Source organism: Electrophorus electricus, chromosome 17, assembly GCF_041902795.1.
Source record: "Electrophorus electricus isolate QZ-2024a chromosome 17, ASM4190279v1, whole genome shotgun sequence".
Classification (NCBI taxonomy): domain Eukaryota; kingdom Metazoa; phylum Chordata; class Actinopteri; order Gymnotiformes; family Gymnotidae; genus Electrophorus; species Electrophorus electricus.
The window spans coordinates 9,902,038-9,925,311 of NC_137513.1; the positions used below are offsets into that span (position 1 = coordinate 9,902,038).

General features: G+C 41.3%; 1 protein-coding gene across 1 annotated transcript in view; it reads right to left on the bottom strand.

The window, feature by feature from the left end:
• Window positions 1-3,374, bottom strand: part of ecel1 (endothelin converting enzyme-like 1) — a 30,856-nt gene extending 27,482 nt beyond the window's left edge. The window contains exon 1 of the mRNA XM_035534419.2: window positions 2,500-3,374. The gene's annotated coding sequence lies outside the window, so the exon portion shown is untranslated. The remainder of the gene's footprint in view (window positions 1-2,499) is intronic.
• Between the last annotated feature and the right edge of the window lie 19,900 nt (window positions 3,375-23,274).

Genomic DNA, 23,274 nt, shown 5'->3' on the forward strand with positions numbered 1-23,274 from the left:
GAGACTCCTAGTCTTATTTGACAGACTTACCTAAAAAGTCTCTAAAGTGGGTCTTCGTCAAATAATACCAAATAAATACATTATAAAAATCTCCCAATATACCTGATTCTTCCCATAGAACTGATACTCCCATACTCCCGATAGAACTGGTTCTCCCAATAGATCTGGTTCTCCCAATAGAACTGATTCAAGCCCACCTTCGAAGCCCACCTTCTATAGAGCAGTAAACTAAATAACAGCTCCTTACTCACATACCCCCCCCCCCCCCCCAACACACTCTCACACACACACAAAGGCTAGCACTGAAGCTGTTTCTTGTAGACTATTGGAATCTCTGAACTGAATTCTGTCTTCTCTTGCCAAAACAAAGTGGGTAGACTGAATACAAAACCTTTAAACAAAAAAGGAACAACGTGTGCGTGTGTGGGGGGGGGGGGGGGTCTGTGGGTGTGTGGGTGTGTGTATATAGCTGTGGGAAAATTTATGAAAATTGATCTTTAAAAACTCCAGGGGAAAATTCTGCTCTGATGTCTTTACCAGTCCTTTCCTGAGCACTGTTTCAACACACCTCTGTGTGTATGTATGTGTGTGTGTGAGAGTGTGTGTGCGTGTACGTTTCTGTGTGTGTGTACATGTGCATGGGTGTGTGTGATGAACAGATGAGATCCCCCCCCCGCCCCCAACCACACACACACACACACACTCAAAGTGAGGGAGGAGTGGGAGATACTTAGAAAATGAAAAAAAGGGGGGGACCCCACGTCTGGTGTCTGTAAAGGGGAGAGTGAACGTGAAGAAGGGTGCTGTATGGAAAATGCCATTCTCTATTCACTCACTCATTCATCATCATTTGCCTCTCTGTCTCACTCTTTCTCATACACATTTATACACACAGTTACACATTATTGCTATCTCAGTCTTAAATACACCAATGTTGTCTGTCTTTCTTACACAGACCTGTACACTCCAATGCTTGCTTTGTCTTAAACATGTACCACGTACACACACACACACACACACACACACACACAAGCATGTATACACCTATCTACAATCATATTCTTAAATGTGCACATCTACTTTATTCTTGTCTCTTGTCATATAAGCATTTTCCTTTTTATTGAGGATTTTCTTCAACTGTCATGTGGAAAGATTTGTGTGTATTTGTGTGCCTTGTGTGTATTTACTGAAGACAAACAGACCCATAACATGTACACATAATACATACAAATTTTCACATTGGTTTCCCGAAGCAAACATTTTTTTGCATAAAATCACACAGGCACACACATAATCCCTGTCTCTGAGGGAAGAGATGTTGTAAAGTTGTATGCAGGGATCAAGTGGTTAATGGATTAGATCTCTTAGATTACCATTTAATGAATGACTATTTACCAGGCATGATAGGAGAGCATGGTTACACACACATGGCACTCGCTCTCTCTCTCTCTCTCTCTCTCACACACACACACACACACACACACACACACACACACACACACACACAAACACAGAGAGAGAGAGAGAGAGAGAGAGTATAAAATGCAACATTCTCACATTTCCAAGCTATGAAACACTTTTCCAACCTTTCATAATCACATAATCATAGCCAACCCCACACACATCCTAACAAACCGCCCATAAATCGAACCGTTCAAATGTCTGTAAAAATGTTTTCCTTAAACTCTACAAACCGCCCGTGGAACGGTCTACTTTACTTCCTCTTCTATTCAGAGATGCAGTCACACTCGCCACTAATAGATTTGTTCTGCGTATCACGCGCCCCGGCGGAGCTGCGCCTTGGCGCGAGCTGGTGGTATTCCAGTGGTCCGCCTTATCGCGTGCCTACAGCAAGCGCGCGGCTCATCCTCGCGGGTTACGTTTGAATGCCGTTAAACGGAGCTGCGGAAAAGAGACACATCCGTGAGCCCCTCGTCCGTAGAGAGAGAGGTCGAGGTCTGTCATTAGGCGGCGGCGCCGGGCACACGACGTCAACTCAATTAACCCTGCGAGCCCTTTCAGTACCGAAACTATCTGTTTACGCCCACAGGCAGAGTTTTCTGCAGATTAAAAAAATAATAAAATAAGTAACTACCTTCTATTGTGTTAGAAATTAATACTGGTAACATGTCTTAACTGGTGTAACTTTTTCATTACAGTATCATACCGGTGCGTAAAATGTCAGTTTTCTCGTTGTCGAACGCTGCGGACCGCAGAACCAATAGTTTGAGACTGGTTACACAGACAAAAATTGTTTTATATACGTTACACCTCTTTTTCAATCGCGTTTTTAAAAAAATCAGAAACCGTCGGCGGGAAGAGAATTACCAGCATATGAACTAGAGACTCTAAACATCAAAGAGACACTCGACCTGCTGAACGGATTCAAAAGAACTGGAGCGGGAACAACAGAGCGCTATACCTCACGCGAAGGAAACTCCCGTGGAAGTCCGAATAGCCTTTTTTACCGGCTAGGGAATGCTTCTTAAGCTCACTCACCTGAAAAGTCTGTTTGCTGAGTCAATTGTTTATAGCTCCACGAGGTGCCGAGCCTGCGGGAATATTCTGGGAGCTGCGTAGCGGTAACGGCGACGCGGCGTGCCAGTTAACGGCGGCTGTCGCCGTGGTCTCGGGGACAAATCCTGACGGGAGACGGCTCTGATCGCTCAGCCGCACACGAGGGCTACGGAAGGCTCTCTGTGTACAAAGGAGTGTGTGGAGTGTGCCGTGTGCGTGCGTGCGTGCGTGCGTGCGTGTGTGTGTGTGTGTTGGGGAGTAAGGAAAAAGAATGGGGAAAAGGACGGAGAGGGTGACAGTACCACCTCAGTTCCCCATCCACTTGCGTGTGTGTGTGTGTGAGAGAGAGAGAGAGAGAGAGAGAGAGAGAGAGAGAGAGAGAGAGAGAGAGAGAGACGGCCTGAATGAGTTACAACATGCAACAGACCAAAATAAACAATGTTAGGCTAATTTATTAATATAGAAGGCAATCAGTCAGCAGCTCTCGACTTTTTCCGTCAAAGCACTTTGGCTCCAGAGTTCCGATCCGACCCGTCATTAAATATGTACTTATTATGCAAATAGGCTCCTTTACTACCCATATCATTAAATCCTAGCTCATAGACCAGGCGAATAAACACCAGCGCATTCTTTCCTGCCCCGGACTTTTACATTAACCCGTAACAACCCTCTCGCGAAAACGAAATCAAATCGCTCGAGCTGGAGTCGCCGTCTGAAGTCAGAGAGTTTTTAACTCGGTCCGTAATGACTCCGGTGGGAGTCGGATCTAATCACCGTTCAGTAATGGACCTTCCCTAACGCCAAACACCTCGCGTGCGCTCAAAGTGGATAGCGAGCGAGCGAAAGAGAGCTTTGGCTTCCCGACCCGCGCCGAGTGTCATTACGGGAGTAATGCACGAGAGGAACAGAGCACTTGGCAAGATTGCGCGCATACGATGAATTCATAACGACCGCGGTGCTCCAGAGCGCACGGACAGGAGGACAGGGCACGGTCTCGGGCGCAGAGGGAGGAGTGCGCTGGACGGGCGTTATCGATTCGCTTTCGACGAGGATCTCGAAGAGGACGGGCCACGTGTGGCGCTTCTGCTTAACCAAATTTAAGCGCCTGGGTATTTACGCGCAGCCAGTCCCGGGGGAGTACATGGCCAAACGGCAGGGAATGATTCTTCCTAGCTCACGCAGTCACCGAGGAAAATGCTCAGTAATGCTTCAACGCCTGAGAGTCTGTCCAACTGAACTCCCAGAAAGCATTCTTATGGGCTGCCCAAGCAACTTAATTTGCGAATTTACTCCACTAAAATATTGGTTACTTTTCATGCATGACAAGTCAGTCGTTTAATTTCCTACAGGGCCTTCAACAGAAGAAGAGTAAAGAGAGCAGGCTAATGTGTGAGTGTGTGTACAATGAATTGTTCTCCCTCCCGGGATGCAACAATGGCTGTGTGTGTGTATGAATGCATGTGCTCAAGAAAGAGAGAGACGGTGGTGATGAGAGACCAAAAGAGGAATGAGGGATAGAGCGCAGAAGAGAGAGGGAGGGAGGGATCCGAGAGAGATGAAGATGGACATCTGCCCGATGTCCGGCCGCAGGAAGGTGGGGGTGGGACTTAAGGCAGAGGGAGTGTCCCAGTGCCAGAGAGAGGGCAGTTCAGTCCTGTCCCATCTTGTTAATATTCTGATGTCATCCCTCCCCACCCATCCCCACTGCATTTACAGGATGACAGTGTGATATCATCCTATATGGATTGCTCCTTTCCATTATATGACATACTCCTCTCTCTCTCTCTCTCTCTCTCTCTCTCTCTCTCTCTCTGTCTCTCCCTCTCTCTGTTTCTCTTTAGCAGCACACCTGATGGATTTCTCTTTAACACAGTGTTTTTTACACTCCTTGTGTTCCTCTCAAAATTGTTCTAACCTCCATAGTTATTAGCCATTAGACCGGAATGATTGGCTTGTGTAAGATTGGTGACATAACTGGTGGCAAACATCATAAGGAGCTTGGCAGTGAAATGATGTGTCGTGCATGTTAAATGCACAAACATTTGGCTTTGGTCAAATGGATAGTCCCCAAAGCTCTAGTGTAACATGGCAGATAATCAGAATTTTTTTAGTCTTGGTAAATTACCCAGTCCTGTCCTTATGTGTGTATGTGTATCTTCTGGTTTTGATTGATAGCTTTCAGGACACTCACCATTTCAATTACATCTGAAGGATATGGGTATTTTTAAGTGTGTGTGTGTGTGTGTGGTCTTAAATAACAGTCCCAGTGGGGGTCTGTCCATTATAATATTAACCAGTGGCTGTGTTGGGTGGAGCAAAGTGAGCTATGGAGGTCTGACATTTTTCAGCACCTGTTTCCCTAATTACTTTGGTGGCACTGTAGCTAGATAATCTTCTACACAAGTCCTGGTGTAAAAAGTAGCTTGTTTGGTGTGTGTGTGCGTGTGTGTGTGTGTGTGTGTGTGGTTGACTGTGGTACCACCTCAGGTCTTCACGCACTTTAATGTGAGTGTGTTTTCTGTGTGAGAAAGAAAGATAGTTTTACAAATCTCTATTTGAGGAGGTTAATCATGAGCAGAGTAGTTTATATGTATGTGTGTGTGTCTGTGTGTGTGTGTGTGTGTGTGTGTGTTTGTGTGTGTGTATGATGTGATTGTTCAATGCTTTATTGAGGTTAGGTCACACTGGCTATGCATGCTGTATGTGGAGTTAGATTGAGTAAAGCCAGAGCTTTGGGCTCTCTGTTTAATTAAACAATACATTTATGAAAAAAATGCCTCATGCAAATATTAATAAACAAAAAACACCCATGCATATTCATGCATCCTCTGGCCACCATGGTAACCAGTTTATATTGCCTTAATGACCCCGCATGTTTACAGAAGAATTATGGAATTGACCAAATTATGAAAGTGTCAGAATCACAATCAGGTACTGACAGTATTTATGTGTGTCACTATGTAACTGTGAGTGATGTGTGTGTGTGTGTGTGTGTGTGTGTGTGTGTGTGTGTAATTATGATGCAGATGAAGAGAGAGAAGGAGGAAGGGAAAGAGTGTTATGCAGAAAGCCTGTAGTCTACTTCATACTATTGGCTGTCAATTGATTAAGTAGGTCATCTGAAAGTCGTGCTCTCTCTCTCTTCCTCTCTCTTTCACTCTCTCTCTCTTCCTCTCTTACTTTTATGAAAGTCTCTTGGACTGGAATTAGAACACCAGGCAATTAAAGGCAACCTGCTGGAGACACACACACACACACACACACACATATGCGCGTGTGCGCTCATGCACGCACGGGCCCACTCACGCACACACACTTGCTGTTCCAGCTTGTAATTTTTATTCAGCGTAATTAAAGTGTTACGACGGCTGCGCGCCGCTGGACTCTGAAAGAGGAAGGGAATGATTGACGGTGAGAAAGAGAGGAAGAGAGAGAGAAAGAGACAGAGAGTGGGAGGGAAAGAGAGAGCGGAAGAGACACAGAGAGAGAGAGAGAGAGACAGAGAGTGGGAGGGAAAGAGAGAGCGGAAGAGACACAGAGAGAGAGAGAGAGAGAGAGATCGAGAAAGAGCACAACAGGCAGACGGTATCAAAATGAGCTGTAGGCCGTGATGAAACAGGACAAAGTCTCGCAAAAAAGACAAAAAGAAAAGAGCTGAGAAGAGAGTTAATCACACAAACAGACAAAGAGCAAAGTAAAACATGAAGAGGGGCAGCATGTAATTCATACGTTTTTAATACAATACACAGTAGGATTTTATATTGGATGTGTGAATATTATACAATACTTTACACATTTGTACCGTTACTTAAGTGTGTGAGTGGTTGTTTAAGATTATGAATAAATGAGCTCAGTGATCTTTTGTTTCTGACGTATTGTTGCCACTGGCATAGGGGAGGGACCCACAGGACATGCACAGCAGAAGGAACAAAATAAATGTAAAGGAAGTGACAGAGACAGGGAATGAATGAGAGGCTCAGAGAGGGATGAGAGAGAGAGGGATGAGAGTGACAGAAAAGGATGAGAGAGAGAAGGATGAGACAGAGGGATGAGAGACCGAGAGAAGGATGCAGAGACATGCCTTGGGGCTTGTCGTGTGCTGTTGCGGTAACAAGACAATAAGGTGTGCTAACTGGATCTGTTGTCACTTCATGTCTAATTAATCAATTACTGCTGTGTGGGGAGTGAGAACTGTGTGTGTGTGTGTGTGTGTGTGTGTGTGTGTGTGTGTGTGTACATGCATATGAAAAGACAGAAGAGAGACAGAAAGCGGGCGCACAAACTGCTGTTGGTTCAGTCCTAATGTTGTGTGCTTGTCTTTGTGTGTGTGTCTGTAATAGAAAAATGAGAAAAGGGGGAGGTTTACTACTAGGACAACCCACAAGCTCAACTTCAATATACCTTCTTTCCCTCTCTTTATCTTTCCTTTAATCTTTCTAGTCATGACAACTTAAACAATACTGCCCAATTCTAAATCACAATGTGATCATTTTATCTTAATGTGATAATCATGATAATCAAGAAATACCATCTCAGAAACTCCCTCCAAACCAGACAGAGACTGAGGGAGAGAGATAGAGAGAGAAAGAGACAGAGAGAGAGAGAGACAGAGAGAGACAGACAGAGAGAGAGAGAGAGATAGAGAGAGAAAGAGACAGAGAGAGAGAGACAGAGACAGACAGACAGAGAGAGAGAGACAGAGAGAGACTGAGAGAGAGAGATACAGAGAGAGAGATAACCCCTATAACACACTATGAAAATGACATTCCTTTCCCTTTTAATACTTTTCTATAAATTAGAAGAAATGTTTGAAGAAATGTTTATTCTCATACACGCACACACATGCAACACAAGCACACTAACACACGCATATCCTCACAAGCAGAACTCTGCTTGTTTTCATTTTGAGTTCATTTTGACTTTTTCACCTTTTTCATTTCCCCTGCATCTCTCTCTTGCTCTCTCTCTCTCTCTCTCTCTCTCTCTCTCTCTCTCTCTCTCTCTCTCTCTCTCTCACACACACACACACACACACACACACACACACACACACACACACACACACACACACACACACACACACACACACCTCCTTACAATCTACATTTTCCTGCCTGCCCCACCCTCTGTTTCTATAACATCCCTGCATCTCATGCACTCTGTGTCTTTCACAGGAAACCATAAATGGCAGTTTTGTTACAGCACAATGATACAGCTAAACCTCATTTCTCCTGTAGAGAACAATACGATTATGAGTGTATGTATATAAGTATGTGTATGTTTGTGTGTTAATGTATGTACGCACATATGTATGCATGTGCGTTTGTGCTCTCTTGTTACCAAATGTAAAATATGAATATGCCATTCAATTTGGGAACATTCTCTTAGTTGGGCACATTCTTACTTTTGTGCGTTTGTGTGTGTGTGTGAGTGAGGGAGAGAGAGAGAGTGTCATGCTCTTCTGCCTGAAATTGAGCCTGCTTGTTTACGGTAAAACTGAGTCTGCAAGACTTTCAGTTTATGTGTGACAGAATTTTAGCTTAGTGTTAATGTTCAGGAGAGCTGTTCCGGGGTCAGTATTTTTGACTGGAAATTTTCTAAACATGATTTCATGGATGAAAACAAATGTTCAGAGATCTGCATTTCTAAATCTTAGACACCAGGAGATGTGAAGGAACTGCAATAACCAGAATGCTTTTTTTTTTTTTTGGTCAAAAAGTAAAAAATAAAGTATACATAGTATGGCTTCTCAAGGTTTTTACTCTTGCAGTTTTACTTTGTTGTATAAGGTACACGCACAAACTCAGCATAGCACACAGATGGCATAGCAGAAGATTGAATCAGATTCGTTCATTGGCATTTGTGTGCGTGTGTGTATTTTCTGTGTCGGGCTGACGTTGTCGTTAGCGATAATGAGAAAATTCTTATTTCACTGTGGCACTTTAATTAACTTTGACTTAAATTGCCTTTTATTAAAGAGGAGACTTCAAGATCCATTTTCAATTACCATTTCTAAAAGCACCATCACCTGTCATTTGACCATCACACAGACAAACCTAAATAACACTCAAGACACACATGCACATTCATAAACCATTTGACATAGATAACACATATACACTAAATAACTCAAAATCTAATATATGGCAAATTATACACTCTGGGGATAAGTTTCTGTAATGATGTGGCAGGCAGGGCATGATGCAAGTAAGTAATCAAAATTCTTTATTTAAATTACTGCTAAAACACGATCCTCAGACATAATGAAAAACAAACAGAAGAACAAAACAGAACAGAAAACACGAAAGTGGTGCAAAACCAAAGGGAAACAAATGGGCTAAAGAGCAAACATAGAGCAACACCAGTTAACTTAGCAGCACGACGACACACGAGAGAGCTCACATGGAAACAACGAGAGCTTTCAGAGACCAACAAAAGAGACAGGAACACAGATTAACGAACGCTAACGGCACACAGGAACACAGACTAACGAACGCTAACAGCACACAGGAACACAGACTAACGAATGCTAACGGGACACAGGAACACAGACTAACGAACGCTAACAGCACACAGGAACACAGACTAACGAATGCTAACGGGACACAGGAACACAGACTAACGAACGCTAACGGCACACAGGAACACAGACTAACGAACGCTAACGGCACGCAGGAACACAGACTAATGAACGCTAACAGGACACAGGAACACAGACTAACGAATGCTAACGGCACACAGGAACACAGACTAGCGAACGCTAACGGCACACAGGAACACAGACTAACGAATGCTAATAGGACACAAGAACACAGACTAATGAACGGTAACGGCACACAGAAACACAGACTAACGAACTCTAACAGGACACAGGAACACAGACTAACGAACGCTAACGGCACACAGGAACACATACTAACGAACGCTAATGGCACACAGGAACACAGACTAACGAATGCTAATGGGACACAGGAACACAGACTAACGAACGCTAATGGGACACAGGAACACAGATTAACGAACGCTAACGGCACACAGGAACACAGACTAATGAACGCTAATGGCACACAGGAACACAGACTAATGAACGCTAACGGCACACAGGAACACAGACTAACGAACGGTAACAGCACACAGAAACACAGACTAACGAATGCTAATAGGACACAGGAACACAGACTAAAGAATGCTAACAGCACACAGGAACACATACTAACGAATGCTAACAGGACACAGAAACACAGACTAATGAATGCTAACAGGACACAGGAACACAGACTAACGAACACTAACAGGACACAGGAACACAGACTAACGAACGCTAACGGCACACAGGAACACAGACTAACGAATGCTAACGGGACACAGGAACACAGACTATTGAACGCTAACGGCACACAGGAACACAGACTAACGAACGCTAACGGGACACAGGAACACAGACTATTTAACGCTAACGGCACACAGGAACACAGAATAACGAATGCTAATGGGACACAGGAACACAGACTAACGAACGCTAATGGGACACAGGAACACAGACTAACGAACACTAACGGGAGAGAGGAACACAAACTAACGAACATTAACGGCACACAATTGTCACAAACCGAGGGAGGGGAAAAATTAAACAAGGGAGCGGAACAAGAACGGCACCAAAATAAAGGAACCCCTGGCAGGTTGCTAAGGGACTCACGTTGCCACAGGAGGACCATGATAGTTTCATATAAACTTTTCACTCTTAGCGATGTTGCTTGGCTGTCATGCTGAGTTCCTGATTGAGTGTTGTTTGAAATGAAGAGATCAGATTAACTTTTATTCATGAAGTTGAAAAGGCCAGTAATTAATAACTTCACTTTTGTGGCATTTTTTCCCGCAGCTGTGTGGTAATTTAGATAATGTATTATTTCTAAAAACCTCTCCTGGTTAATTGGCCATTAAATTAATTTGAAAAGTAATCAAAACTTTATAACTAGATCCAGCATGTGAGACTGTGATGAGTGGAGATCAAATAGAAAGGTATATCTCAAACACTATACAACCTCTTTCTCATAAACACACATTTATATTAAGATTTTTATGGGAGAATCCCATAGAGTTATTGTTTCTGTAGCTAAACCACTCTACCTATAACTGAACCGTAACCTCAGTAATGAAAAAAAGATTAATATACATACTCACAAACTCACAGACACATAGGCTCCAATAGACAGCTGGAAATTCATACTCTACATACAAACTGCATATACTAAATACTACATTTGAAATCTGCCCTCTGACACCTGTCACAAATGCAGATATGTACATACAATACATACACACTTTTTATTAATCCCTTTCTCCTCACTTTTATCATTCTCTCCATCTTCTCTCCCCTCCCTCACTCAGTCTTCCTCTCATGCTGAGATATTCCAGCAGCTAACCCATCAGCCCCTCTGTTATTACCATTGGCAAATGACCCCACTGACTACACAGCTGCCAGTTGTGTGTGTGTGTGTGTGTGTGTGTGTGTGTCATAGAAAATAATGATGCATGAAATACATGGAGACCTTAGGACATCCGTGTCATGTGTGTGTGTGTGTGTGTTTATGAGAAAGATGTTGGGTGAGAGACAGAGAGAGAGAGAGAGAGAGAGAGAGAGAGAGAGAGAGGAGTATGCCACATATTGGATCCATATCCAAGGTATGGAGAGAGAGTGCTTTGAGTTTAAGCCAACAGATCTAACAGATTGATGACTGATCACTGTCTAAAACTCTGACAGACAGAAGGAAAATACTGGAGACTTCTGGGGCAGGGTTACACACACACACATACGTATGTGCATGCACCCACATGGTGAAGGGAGGTCAGTACGAGCTGAAGACAATAATAATACTAATGCAGTAACAGTAATTTACTGGTGCATTTATAGATCTTCATTCCCAGTACATTTTACATTTTAAACAACATTGCACATTTTTCTATATTGCTTTTTTTTTCTGTTGCACATTTATTTCGCCCAAATAAAGAGGAGCGTCTAACTACGTTCCATTGCCAGCCCTGCTTACAACAGCTCGGGTTATTTACGTTGCCTACATAATACTGAGGGAACTCTGCCATACTGAAGGTCCGCTCCAATAAAATCCGTCTTCTTGGGTTGTCCGAATCACTCACAGGCCATTTGTTAAGCTGCAAAAGAAACAGTATACACTGGACTGTACACTCCCAGGACACATGCACGGGTGTGTTTCTGATGTTTATTTTTACTCTCAGATGAGACACCAGGCCTTTCAGCAGAAATAAAAGGCTGAATGTTTAGATTTTCTTTTCCCGTAAATACATTTTGCAGCTGAACTCTTAACTCCCAAATTCAGCTCTGTGAGGGTACATCACTTGAGGGGACTGTGCCATATCAGTGAAAAGCATTGGGGTGTTCAAGTCTCCAGAGGCCAAAGGTATGGGCCAAAATTACCGCTAATTTTTTTGACTAAATGCTCCATTTAAAATCCCTTTAAATCTTGACTGAGGTAAAAATATAGTTTGGGGGTTTCTGTATCTGCTAGGATAAATCCCAAGGAGGCCATGACAGAGAGAAATAGTGAAATTTGGGATGCTACTTTTTCAACTACTTTCTGAAATGAAAACAAAATGGATCCTGTTTTCACACATCAGTCAGATTTGAGGACCCACTTTAATGTTTTTTCTCAATACTTTGCCCACTGCTTTCTAAGGGCAAATGGGTAGGTCCAGTCTAAAGAAGGACGCTTTGCTGCCAACCTCAGCAATTAACACACTAACACAATGAAATATTTAAAAATCTAGTAAAGCTTCAGGGGACAGAGAGAGAGAGTGTGTAAGTGAGAGAGACAGAGAGAGAGAGAGAGAGAGAGAGAGAGAGAGAGAGAGAGAGAGAGAGAGAGAGAGAGAATGAAAAAACAGTACAGGATTTTGTCAGGAACGAGTGTGCAGTATTTGTGTTCATGAGAGCATGCATGTGTATCAGTGTTTTAAAGACAGTGTTTTTATGCAATTTGTTTATATGGTTTTCATCTATAAACTACAAAGATCAACTTAGTAAAGCTCCATATAGTTCATTTTTGTTTTTACTTTACAGCGCAAGCCCCAGTTCATAAAAGTGTATAGTATTTTTCCTCTAGATCTTACTTCTCTTGCTCTCTCTCTCTCTCTCTCTCTCTCTCTCTCTCTCTCTCTCTCTCTCTCTGTCACAATAAGTTAATTTGCGTTAGATGGTGGTCTTAATTCAGTGACCATAAAGAATGGAAAGCATTACAATATGTATTTGTATTTGTGTGTGTGTGTGTGTGTGTACATGTGATTGTATGTGTGTGGGTAGGCAGGGGGCCAGGGGGTGCATTGAGGAGAATAGGAGAATGAGAGTGAGACTGTTCTAGACTATTAGGAGTCACATGAGTGTAACACTCCAGCATGTTACATTCAACAGGCTCCTCAATACACACACACACACACACACACACACACACACACACTCACACACACACACACACACACACACACACACACACACACACACACACACACACACACACACACACACACACACACACACATTCTGTTACATACAGAAACAGACTATCTCCATCTCTCCATCTCTACGTGTCTGTCACACACAACCACACACACATATTCTCTCTGACACACAGAAACACAATCTCTCTTCTTCTTTCTGCCTTTCTCTGTCTCTCTCGCTCTCTCTCTCTGTCTCTCTCTCACACACACACACACACACACACACTCGCACACACATGACCACATTCACACACATCATATTGTGTTATCATCCATTGTACTTGAGTAGAACTAACAAATGTGAGGAGCGAACAACAAAAAATACAGGGTGTGTGTGCGCGTATGGATTTTTATGAGTAACATTACTGTGGAAGCAGGCTCTAATAGCTGAGGATACTTCATTCTTGTTGTCTCTATAACCCCTTTTACAGAGTTGTATGTATACTGATGGTCTCTATAAGTCCTTCTACAGGGTGTGTTTATGTGTACTGGTGGTTTCTATAGACCCTTCTACAGTTCTACAAGGTGTGTATACGTGTACTGGTGGTCTCTATAGACACTTCTACAGGGTGTGTACGTGTGTGTGTGTGTGTGTGTAGGTAGTGTGGACTTCTCCACCAAAACCTCCCAGCCCATTCTTCAAACAGCTGCGTGTTTTGGTGTTATAGATGATGTGTGTTTGTGAGAAAGAGAGACTCGTATAGACATGGGTGATTGAGCTCTGATGAAAAATATATAGTCTAATTAAAGATAACACATAAAACTTCAAAGCACTGTGTGAAAACAGATAGGTTAATCTTAAACACAAATGTAATGCAGTTTCCAGTGTATTGGCTAATTGTGTGTTCGTACACACAAGACATTCTATGTGTGTGCACTGACTCTCACACACAGACAGGGCACAAGCAGCATAAACAGGAAAATTAATCTCAACAATAACGTCCATCAAGATAAAGTCCATTATTTTTAATATTGTGATTATTAAGTGTGCATCTAACTTCACATTTGTGTATTGAGCAATAGAGTTCTGCACTGTGTATTCTGGCAGTGCCTATATGTATACCGGCCATACATATAGAGTTGTTTGTGTGTTTTTGTGCGTGCCTATACATGTATTGACTGTGTATTATGTGTGTGTGTGTGCATGTGTGTTTGTGCATATGTGTCCACATGTGTATTAAATGACTGTAATTTGTGTGTGCATTTGTGTGTGTGTGTGTGTGTGCACATATGTCTATTGAATTACTGTGTATTGAGTGTATGTGTGTGTGGGTGTCAGAGGTCTTTCTCCTTGGCTGGTTCTTCTCTGTTGTGAAAGTTGCTGGCGGGGGTGGTTGTGGGAGAGCGTGGCCTGTGCTGTTGTGGTGCGCAGCGGTGTGTCCGCCTCTCTCACACACTGTCTTCATGGTTGAGCACAGTGTCTCCCGCTCTCTCACACACTCTTTTCATGGTTCAGCAGAGAAAAGGAAGGAAATAAGCAAATTTCAAAAGAGTGACACACACACACACACACACACACACGCACATACACACACGCTGGACTCATCAGGCCATACAGAGAGTGTAGATCAATGAATGTGGGGTGCTTAATGACAACCCTGGGCTAAACACATGACACACACAAACACATATTGTACTCAATCACAGCTTTAATACCCTTCCTTTCACTGACTTGAAAAAATTGTATTCACACACACATACACACATACACACACACACACACACACACACACACACACACACACACACACACACACACAGACATATGTGTGTGAAAACAGTCTGCTTGAAGGACTTGGTGGTGGCCTTTACACCTCTGCCCCATTTGGTCGCGTTTGGAAGCCTTTCTCTTCCCGAACGTGGCTCTCATAAGCCCCACAGTGAAGTCTGGAACAGGCATAATTTACTGCTCCTCTGTTGCATTGCATTCGTCACACACAAAGGCAGAAGACAGGACATCAAACCTTATCGCCTCACTACGATTACTTCACTTATTGCAGGAGAATGATTGGCTCATGTGTGAAACCTCTTCTCCTTCCCCAGGGAGGTTGGCTGGTCTACTGAAGGTTAACACTGTTGAGACAGTTTCTGATCAAGGCCTGCTTTACTGATCCAGTGAACATTTTACAGTTCTAGCCATGAAGATTCTCATTACTGCTCTCCCCTATAGACTAGACTTTTCTATTAACTAGAATTTGGCAGTGACAGGTTTACTGAGCTCATGGATGTACTAGCTATTGAGATGACCTTGTGTTGTACTTAAGGCAGCACTGAATTCAAGAAAATAAATGCTCTGAGTTCAGATCAAGACCGCCTTAAAATAGTTAGTCTCCATTCAGGTTCAAGCCACGTCATTGAATCCTGATTCAAATAACCTGTAATAATATAATTTAATTTGGGTTCTATATATATATATATATATATATATATATATATATATATATATATATATATATATGTAAATGCATTGTTTTCATTTGTTTCTTTGTTTTTGTTTTTTTAAAGAAAATATAAATATTGCCCATATAGTTCCATATGTAAGGGTTTTCCAAGGAAAAACAATTTAGTGCTGGATAAGTTAGTTTTGTAAGTGGTTTTACCACTTAGAGATGGTTCCTGGATGTTTGCTTCATATGAGTTAAAACAATTTCAAAGTATAGTGGACCAGCCTATTCAGTCAGTATCAGGTGTTAGTAGGTGTTAGTAGTAGTAACTTTTTAATATATTATTAAGTATAGACTTAATGTGATGTCACAACAGTGAACAAACAAAGCAAATATGAAAAAGATGTTTACATATATTACACTTTCATACAAAATCTGCTTATATAGGCTTATATATCATTTTATACAAATAATTTCTTAAACAAATCTGAGTAACTTTTTGAGTGTTTCTTTTAAATAATCAGCTTAATATTTGATTCCGATTTCTGGACACATTCTATTGGTAGAGTATTGAAGCAGACGTTTGTTACAAACTTTCAAAGTTTCAGTGCTCAACTGAATATAAACGGTAATGCCCACCCCCCCCTCACCTAGCCCATATGGTATAGCCCACCATGCAGCTTTGTTGGTCTTCCCTAGTGACAGTGCCCTCGTGCTCTCTGTTTACTCCTTCTGTGTTGGCCGCCGCCCTCTCATTGGCTGGTTATGTGGCGCACCTACCCCTCGTTACCTGCTTTGTTACTGTGTCTATTTAAACCAAGTGCAGTTCGTTTTCGATAAGCGTTCAGTGTCGAGACTCATGCCTGCACCCTGCTCCTTTCCCGGAATGTGATGCATGCTGCCTGCATTAGTTAGTTTCTTGCGCATTAACGATAAAAAAGATACATTATTGTTTGAAATCGGCAGTACTTGATAATATACCAGATAGAGGCATATTATGCAGCATATTCTCTCAGTTCTCGAGCAGTGGGCACTGGGTGGGCCAGCCACTGTATAAAGGTGGCCATAACCTTCCCTGACCCTGCCTTGATGACCCCACACCCAGTTATCCACTACTACCCACCCCATACACCCCATGCACAATTGTTTACAATACTGACATTTAACAATCAGAGTCTATAATTGTACAAATATATAAGTGCACATTCACATACACACATGGGCCAATTGCAGTGTACAGCACAGTAGTAGAGTGGAAATTATTATTTTTTTGTTCTGGTGCAGTGCAGAAAGTTCTGAAAGAAAACATTTTGAATGAGAGTCCTTCATTGGCTGTTCAGGATAATATATATATTATAGTGTGAGTACAAGTTTATTGACAAAGAAAAACCTTGATTTTTTTAGTAGGGGGAAAAATACCAGATTTGTGCTGGTTCCTCAGGAGTCGCTTTAACAACATCGTAATCCCACGTTTGACCAGTTGGTATGGCAGGAAACCCCTGTCAGGCTTTATGAGCTAATTTCCAGGGCAGCTGGAGACTCCTAGGCCCACGTCCAGTGAGTGCAGTGAAGTGAGAGCACACTTAAGCACAGGAAAACACTAGTCCAATTCAGATGCCCCAAACCAGACAAAGGGCAGTGGTCACTCCACTGAAAGAAGAGCAGGCAGAAACAGTCCCTCTGGATGTATCTCTGTGTGTGAGGCTCTGTGGTGGCTTAAAGTCAGGGAAATATCATAAGGAAGACAGATTGTTAGAGAGACAGACAATTATTCAAACAAGAAGATGGATATTACCAAGAATATTAAACAAATGAAGCCAAAGGAGGAAGCCCTTTAGAGAGCAAGCTAGAGGGCTGTCAAACTGACAAGAAAAAGGCAGAAGCTGAGCGAGGCTAAATGGATCATAGGAAACATGTGGAAGATTTCTTTACAATGAAGATCCAAAAAAACCCAAACCAAACCAAAACAAAACAAAATAAAAAAACTCTGGGATGTAATGAGCATGACAGGAGTGTTCTCATCAAGGAAGCCAATTCCAACAGAAAATGACCCTGTATTTTCAAATCAAATAATTGGTCAATTTTTGGGTTTTGAAAAAGGGGACATTTGTTATAAATGTGTTGGTATTTCTAAGGGCATCCATCATACCAAGTAGTCTAGATAGAATAACACTTAAAGCTGATGATGTGTTAAATATGTTTCAATGTATTAAAACAATGAAAATATTGGTCCGGACAATGTGAGTGCATTCGTTTTAAAATCTTTTAGATTTAGAATAAAACTGGATTCAGTTTGGCAACGATTTACCCAATTTTCCATAGACATCCAACATGCCTGTAATTTGCAATACATCTCATATAACATCAATGCCTAAGAAAACTTGCCCCAATAGTTTTAAAGACTAAGCACTACCTAATGGATCTCCCTGAAGATTTCAGAATATCTTAGCTACTGCAAAAATGTACATGTGACTTAAAATAAAATTAACACATTCATTGCTTTAAAAATGACGAATTCAAGTAAACTGAAGGAAACACCCGACGTCCCTCTAGAAAGTTACAGAGTGACGTCACTGGTGGACAACAGTGAACAATGCCACAATCAAACACAATTATGACTGACTTAGACTGCGAATTTTCCAGTGCTGGTTCTTTAGATTCTGAACATGATGAAGATTATGAATCTACAGTGATAGTGGGATTGACTGTATATCATAACAGGGAATTTCACCCATTTAGATTTGTGCCAGAGATAGAAAAATCTGCACCAGATAGCAACGAAGAACACAACCCAGTCATCAGAACTGGCAAGTCTGACTGGTAATTCCAACTTTTATATTATCCATTATACTAATCCTAAAAGTAAAAGGTATTACTAAAAGGCATCTTGTCTATTAACAATCATTTATAGCAGGGGCATTTTATTAGATGGCTGACTACTGGTTCTATTTCCCATTTTACTAGCTTGTCATGTATCTAGTTAACCCAGTGTAACTAATTAGTTAGCAGTGCTCCCTTTTGCTAATAACCAATGCCTAAGCCTAGATAGCATTTCCTTTAGTGGTCTAATGTTTTTGGTAGGTTAATCATATGCGTCTATGCTATATTTATCTTGCCTTGTTTGCATTTTCATTACCTTATCTTCTGTGTGGCTGACTTCAGTGAATTTCTGGTGCTAACTATGTACATTGAATAAAAACTGAAATAAACGGACAAAGTGTTAACCACCCGTGTTTGGTAAGATGCCGGATCATTATGGGAGATGTCCGTTATTAGCTAGCTAATAATGAACATTAGAAACTTCACACTGAGCTATTCATCGGTATTGTTGTAATAGCAATCTACTTCGAATTCACAGTCATAAGATACTCCATAAATCTCTGTAATTCAACTTCGTGGAGTAGTTTTAGTGTAGTATGGCTTGAGCCCCCAAGATTAGCTACTAACCTAGGTATCTAGCAAGGCTAGCTAATGCTAGCTAATGTCAACTAAAATGGGCAAAGTAATCGCACTTACCCTGTTTACTTCCATTCACACAGATGTGCTTGAACACCTCTCTTTAGTTTCTTTACATGCCCATATTGTTGGAAAAGTCTTAAGATCAAGTCAGTGCGTAAGCCCGGCTTTCCACATCCCATAGTCGTGGTGATCTTCAGGTGTGAAATGAGCACTACAGATAATGGAGTATGCGGAAGGCCCTTTCCAATGTACCCTTTTAAAGTTGACAGTAGAATTATTGAAGCCAAACAAAACACACCTTTTTGTCATTTTGCATCACCTACAGTTCAACGTTTTGAGTTGTTGTCCACAATCTATGTCACATGTATGGTGTTTGTGATAGGTTCGAGGTGAGGCTAAACAACAATCTTATAAGACATATTCCTTGAGTTTGAAAAACTCAAGTTAGAAAAAAATGTTTTCTTACTATCGATAATCACAAGTTAGAAACTCAGCTTTCTCTGTATTTATGTGTTTGACACTTTCATATAAGCTAGTGCTTAGCCTTTAATGACTTTCATCCAGTAGCAATTACATCAGTTGTGGTGAAGTCTTATAAGATTTTAACGGAGCATGTTACTAGAGCAATAGACAGAAAACTCTTCTCCATACCAGTTTGCTTATAAACAAGGCTGTAGTGCAGAAGATACGGTTGATACACTGGTCCTGACCTCAAACATCTTGACAAGCTCCACACATATGCCAAGAGCACTCTTTCTAGAGTGCTGAAATTCTTCAGCATTTAACACCATTCATTCTGATATTTTATTGATGAAAATGGTTCAATTGGATATTAATCCTCATTTCATTCTCTGGTACAGTGATTTTCTCACTAACAATGCTGCAGGGAAAAGTAAACACATTGTTTTTGCCAAACAAATGTTGGAGTGCCACAAGGACGTGTTAGTTCTCCACTTTTGTTTAATGATTGTAAATTGCAGGAACCAAATAACTCTATTTTAAAATTTGCTGATAACTCTATCATATTCGGACTTGAAAGAGAGAGAATTTAATTTCAACAGAGTGCTACTAGGCTGGTAGACTGGCAATACCAAAATGCACTTAATATGAACACAGAAAAAATGAAGTCATTTTTGGATGTCCTATAAATATCTTGTCATTCTTATGGATGCAACATTCTCATGGACTGTTCATACTGATTGTATCTGTGGTTAGGTACAACAAGGTATCCACTTTCTATCATAGACCTTTTCTTTTGGGGCTAATAATCAGATGTTATTGCAGTTTTACACTTCCATAATAAAAAATGTCACACATTATTGTGTTAAGTGGTATAGTTATCTCTCAGTGAAACTGAGGAGCAGAATTTTTGGATTAGTACAAATCTGCTCCAAAATAGCAAGTCTTCCTCTACATAATGCTTTTATAACCATGTATAGGAAATGCACAGAAAGAATAGAGTGTAGAATTTTATCCAATCCATAATATGCTACATAGTGAATATAGTCTTCTGCCTTCAAATGTACAGTTCAGAGTACCAAGGATGAGGTTAAATAGATTTAAGAACTAATTTTTAGATTCACAAATGCAGAGTAATATTTGTAGGATGTAATGTGTAATTGCGAAGAGTGTAACAATGTCATGTCTTATAAGCATGTTGTAGTTGCAATCATGTGTAAAGGTGCCTTGTGGTGTTGGTAAGTGCACTACTGTTGCAAATACACTCCCTGGCCAAAAAAAAGGTCACTACCTGGATTTATCTAAGCAAATAGGTAAGAGCCTCCCATTGGATCATTACTGCATGGTCGATTATGTTTCAGCTGGCAACAAGTTTTTTAACCCTAACTGATGCAGTGAGTAGCTTCTCATTTGTTAAACAACCATGTTGAAAGACACATCCTGTGGTTGTGGAAAAGATGTTAATCTGTTTCAGAAGGGTCAAATTACTGGCATGCATCAAGCAGAGAAAACATCCAAAGAGATTACTGAAACTACTAAAATCAGGTTAAGAACCATCCAAATCATTATTAAAAAGTGGAAGGACAGTGGGGAAACATCAACTTCGAGGAAGGAATGTGGTCATAAAAAAATCTTGAATGATCATGATTGGCGATCACTTAAATGTGTGGTGAAATCAAATCGTAGAAAAACAACAGTAGAACTCAGGGATATGTTTAATAGTGAAAGTAAGAGCATTTCCACATGGACAATGCGAAGGGAACCCAAGGGATTGGGACTAAACAGCTGTGTAGGCTTAAGAAAACCACTTGTCAGTCAGGCTAACCGGCAAAAACGACTTCAGTTTGCTAGGGAGCATAAATATTGGACTCTGGAGCAATGGAAGAAGGTTATGTGGTTTGATATGTCCAGATTTACCCTGTTCCAGAGTGATGGGCGCATCAGGGTAAGAAGAGAGGCGGCTGAAGTGATGCACCCATCATGCCTAGTGCCTACCTTACAAGTCTGTGGGGGCAGAGTTATGACCTGGGGTTGCTGCAGTTGTTAAGGTCTAGGTTCAGCAACATTATGTGCCCAAAGAATGAGGTCAGCTGACTACCTGAATATACAGAACGACCAGGTTATTCCATCAATGAATTTTTTTCATCTCTGATGGCACGGGCATATTCCAAGAAGACAATGCCAGGATTTATCGGCCTCAAATTGTGAAAGAGTGGTTCAGGGAGCATGAGACATCATTTTCATACATGGATTGGCCACCACAGAGTCCAGATCTGAACCCTATTGAGAATCTTTGGGATGTGCTGGAGAAGACTTTGCACAGTGGTCCAAATCTCCCATCATCAGTACAAGATCTTGGAGAAAAATTAATGGAACTCTGGACAGAAATAAATGTTGCGACATCGCAGAGGCTTGTGGAAACGATGCCACAGTGTGCCGTAAGCAAAGCTAAAGGCGGTCCAACTAAATATTAAAGTGTGTGACCTTTTTTTTTTTTGGCCAGGCAGTGTATGTGAAAGTTATCCTGTGAAGTGTGGGTTGTTTTGTTGTACGCATGTAACGTTGTCCTGTGAAGTGTGGGTTGTTTGTTGTACATGTGTGCACTGATGTTCTGGGGAGTTGTACACATGTGTAAAGGAGTCCTGTGGAGTGTGTGAATTTGTGTGAGGAGCTGCAGTGTCATGCAGGACACATTTCAGGGGATTCTGACAATAAAGATTCAATCATATCATAAGAACTAGAGAGAGAATTGGAGAGGAAGAGAGGGATATAAAGAGAGAAGGAGAGCACTAAAGAGAAAGAATAAGGAAGAGTGAAAAAGAAAGGTTCATTATTGTGGAATTAGCCAGAAGAAGCACTCAGCATGATTAGATGCAAGGAACAGAGGATGAGAGGAACAGATAACTGGAGGAAGAGGAGAAGACAAAGTATCTTCCCAAAGAGCCGCATTCACTCTCACCGAGTGTGTGGGGAACTAAAGTGAAAATGTAACAAATGTGAACAGGTACAAGTTGTGTGCACGCATGTGAAAATATTTGTAATTTCATGTGAGAAAGTGGAGAGCATTGGTTTTAATTGCTCTTTACAATGGCAATTTAATACACATTATGTATGTGTACGCTCAGTGACGCACATTGTTCTAGAACTTTCACTTTTCCTCATTCCATTCTCTTTGCCTCCATGCCACTCCACCCTCCACCCATGGCCTGGTAGATGGGGCTGAAGCCCCAGGGAGCGAGCAATAAGGAGTTGATTGGTTGGCTGATGAGGGTGGGAAAGTTTACTATTGGTTGTATGATGGATTGACATGTGAGAAGTGCTTATTCAGTGTCTGTCTATATAAAATAGATGATTATTGATTGGTGAAATTACCTTATTGTTTTGTTTCCTGGCATAATGGAAATATAGCTTTTCGAAGTGTGTAATAACATAGCCACAACAGCATGTATAAAACATGCAGAGAAGTCATACTGCTAAAGGTTTGGTTAGGAAAATATTCAAAAAAAAGTTGAAAGCACATTAAAAAAAGACCCATATAAAGCAAGGAGGGGCAAAGCTTATAACTAAAATTCCAAAACTGACAGAATACAGTTGACCTCAAGACTAACCCATAAAAAGATAATGACACCACCAACAGTTCAATTGATCTTGATCCTCTGCCAGTGAGAGGTAAAATTAGCTTGCTAGCCAACCTACATTTACATGACACTTTTATCCAAAGCTACTTATAATTATGACTAAGTACAACTTGGGGGTTAAGGGTCTTGCTCAGGGACCCAACATTGGCAACAGTGGGGCTTGAGCCAGCAACCTTCCAATTACAAGTAAAGTACCTTAACCACTGAGCTACCACTACCTCATGCTTAACCTATGAATAACATAATGGTTGGTTAGTTGACTAAAAATACTAAATAGTTTTAATTTATTA